The sequence below is a fragment of the Schistocerca serialis genome, chromosome 5 (genome assembly GCF_023864345.2).
Source record: "Schistocerca serialis cubense isolate TAMUIC-IGC-003099 chromosome 5, iqSchSeri2.2, whole genome shotgun sequence".
NCBI lineage: Eukaryota > Metazoa > Arthropoda > Insecta > Orthoptera > Acrididae > Schistocerca > Schistocerca serialis.
This window is the reverse complement of record NC_064642.1, coordinates 28,827,861-28,831,675: the sequence shown is the minus strand read 5'-3', so window position 1 is coordinate 28,831,675 and position 3,815 is coordinate 28,827,861. Positions and strand designations below refer to the sequence as shown.

At 44.4% G+C, this 3,815-nt stretch overlaps 1 pseudogene; it reads right to left on the bottom strand.

Annotated features, from left to right (window-relative positions):
* Positions 1-254: 254 nt before the first annotated feature.
* LOC126482684 (5S ribosomal RNA) lies at positions 255-372 on the bottom strand (annotated as a pseudogene).
* Between the last annotated feature and the right edge of the window lie 3,443 nt (positions 373-3,815).

Here is a 3,815-nt window from a genome sequence, read left to right as displayed (position 1 = left end):
CGAAAGTCCAGTTCTTGGTGTGCAGAAGACATCCTTTAATACATAAAAAGAAAGCGCTCCGTCTTCAGGCCACGAGTAGCCTACCGGGACCATCAGACCGCCGTGTCATCCTCAGTGTAGGATGCGGATAGGAGGGGCGTGGGGTCAGCACACCGCTCTCCCGGTCGTTATGATGGTACTCTAGACTGAAGCCGCTGCTATTCGGTCGAGTAGCTCCTCAATTGGCATCACGAGGCTGAGTGCACCCCGAAAAATGGCAACAGCACATGGCGGCCAGGATGGTCACCCATCCAAGTGCCGACCACGCCCGACAGCGATTAACTTCGGTGATCTCACGGGAACCGGTGTGTCCACTGCGGCAAGGCCGTTGCCACATCCTTTAATACATAACAATCTAAATTACGTGCTTGTATTTTCTATTATTTTCTTGGGTGTGTGGAAGGAGGGGAAAGTGGAATGGTGGTATATGACGTGCTTTTCTGTTGTTCTCTAGTGTGCTGAATGTATTTTACATGCTGTATGTATGTGTGTGAGGGGGGAGGGGGAGGAAAGGGGGAGAGGGAGAAGATGTAGTCTCACTCGTGCACGTTTCACGTGATTCTCCTGGATCTGTAACGTACTCCGCGAACTGTTAATAACATAGCACACCGAAAGATTCTCGGTTACATCATGAGTGTGTGCCGGCATTAGGGGCCGCCTGTCCCGCTCCGTGCAGGAACAGAAGTGATGCGCAGCACTTGTGACAAACTCTCCCGAGAAGCGACACGGGGTGCCCTTTAGTGTAGGGGGCGTGGCTCGGCGTCCTGAAGAAGCTGTCAGCGCAGCGCCGGAGAGAGGGGGGCCAGCGCGTACGTCACCTTTGGCTTACCACAACTCCCGGCGTCCTGGTCATCTGGTCATCTGACCACGTATATTACTAGTAACAGAAGCTAGGTAGGCTGTTTAGGTTTTTATATTGGTAACGCCACGTAGCGCTCTGTATGAAAATCACTGGCTGTGCCGTGTGCAGTCTGTGGCTGGGTCGCATTGTTGGAATAGTCGCTATTGTAGTGTTGGGCAGTTGGCTGTTAACAGCGCGTAGCGTTGTGCAGTTGGAGGTGAGCCGCCAGCAGTGGTGGATGTGGGGAGAGAGATGGCGGAGTTTTGAGAGCGGATGATCTGGACGCGTGTCCATCAGAGACAGTAAATTCGTAAGACTGGATGTGATGAACTGATATATACATATTATGACTTTTGAACACTATTAAGGTAAATACATTGTTTGTTCTTTATCAAAATCTTTCATTTGCTAACTATGCCTATCAGTAGTTAGTGACTTCAGTAGTTAGAATCTTTTATTTAGCTGGCAGTATTGGCGCTCGCTGTATTCCAGTAGTTCGAGTAATGAAGATTTTTGTGAGGTAAGTGATTCATGAAAGATATAGGTTATTGTTAGTCAGGGCCATTCTTTTGTAGGGATTGTTGAAAGTCAGATTCCGTTGCGCTAAAAATATCGTTTGTCAGTTTGGTGATGATCAGAATAAGTAAAGAGAGAAATGTCTGAGTACGTTCAGTTTTGCTCAGCTGTTTGAAAATCAAGTAACGTAAGGGGTTTACCAGCACAGTAATTCACTAATTTTTCTAAGGGGACGTTTCATAAGATAGGCAGTTATCAGTTCAGTCACATCTTGATAAGATTTCAAAGTGAGGCAAAAGATGGAACGAAATTCGTAGAAATGTAAAATTGTGCACTTCTCGAAACGAAAAACAAAGCATCCTGTGACTGCAGTATCAATGACTCCCACTTGCGACATGTCACCGCATACAAATACTTGGGCTAAGAATTTGTTGGGGGATGAAACAGAAGGATCACATGGTCTCAGTCGCAGGCAAAACAGCTCCTAGAGCGCTTCATTGGTCGAATACTAGGCAAATGCAATCAGTTTACAAAGCAGATTGCATACGAAACAGTCGTGGGTACTACACTCGTGTGACTCGTTTTAGAATATTGCTGAAGTACGTGGCATTCGTACCAAGTACAAGTAACAGGGCAAATTGAACGCATATGAAGAGGGGCAGCGCGAGTGGTCACAAATATGTTTGACCCATGGGAGAGTCTCACATAGATGCTGAAAGAACTGAACTGCCAGAATCTTCAAAACAGACGCAAACTACTCTGTGAAAGCTTAATTTTTCTAGAGCCAACATTAAGTTGCAGACACAACGAAAGAAACATGCCAAATTTAAACAGACGCAAAATCTCCAAGACTCGCGATATTTTACAGAAACTCGAAATTTAGCGCGGACTTCAATGCGAGATGCTTATAATAGTCTTCACGACGAAACTTTGTCTCGAAACCTGGCAGAAAATTCAGAGATTCTGGCTGTATGTGAAGTATACTAGCGGCAAGACACAATCAATGCCTTCTCTGTGCGATAGCAATGGAAATACTGTCGACGACAGTGCCAACAAAGCAGATTTACTAAACACGGTCTTCCGAAATGCCTTCACACAAGAAGACGAAGTAAGTACCACAGAATCTGAATTAAGAACATCTGCTAACATGAGTAACTTAAAAGTGGATATCATCGGAGAAGTGAAGCAACTTAAATCACTTAATAAAAGCAAGTTTTCCGGTCCAGACTGCATACCAATTAAATTCTTTCAGAGTATGCTGATGCAATAGCTCCAGAGTATGCTGATGCAATAGCTCCATACCTAATCATATACAACCGCTCGCTCTACGAAATATCCGTAGCCAATGACTATAATGTTGCACAGGTCACATCGATATTCAGCAAAGGGTAGTAGGAATAATCCACTAAATTAAAGGACCATATCATTAACGTCGATATGCAGCTGCATTTTGGAAAATATATTGTGTTTTGTGTTCGAACATTATGAATTATCTCGAAGAGAACGGTCTATTGACATACAGTCAACACGGATTTAGAAAACGTCGTTCTTGTGAAACATAACTAGCTCTTTACTCACGTGAAGTGTTCAGTGCTATTGACAAGGGATTTCAAATTGATTCCGTATTTCTGGATTTCCGGAAGGCTTTTGACACTGTACCACACAAGCGGCTTGTAGTGAAATTGCGTGCTTGTGGAATATCGTCTCAGTTACGTGACTGGGTTCGTGATTTCCTGTCAGAGAGCTCACAGTTCGTAGTAACTGACGGAAAGTCAGGAATCCGTTAAACTTCGGTTCCTCGATAAATCAGTCAAATCTAAAGGCCGTAAGTTCAACTAAATACCTAGGAATTCATTTACGAGCAACTTAAATTGGAAGGAACACACAGAAACGTTGTGGGTAAGGCTAACCAAAAAAATGTTGCAAAAGTCTCTAAGCACTATGGGACTTAACATCTGAGGTCATCAGTCCCCGAGACTTAGAACTGCTTAAACCTAACTAACCTAAGGGCATCACACACATCTATGCCCGAGGCAGGATTCGAACCTGCGAGCGTAGCAGCAGCGCGGTTCCGGACTGAAGCGGCCGGCGAAGGCTAACCAAATACTGCATTTTAATGGAAGGACACTTAGAAAATGTAACAGATCTACTAAAGAGACTGCCAACACTTCATTTGTCTGTCCTCTTTTATCCTCACCAGATACGATTGACCGAGTACATCGAGGAAGTTCCAAGAAGGACAGTAAGTTTCGTATCATCCTGAAATAGGGGAGTGTCACTGAATTGACACTGGATTTGGGGTGGACATCATTAAAACAACGGCACTTTTCGTAGCGGCGGAATTCACGAAATTTCAATCACCAACATTGTCCTCCGAATGTGAAAATATTTTATTGGCACCGAGCTACATAGAGAGAAA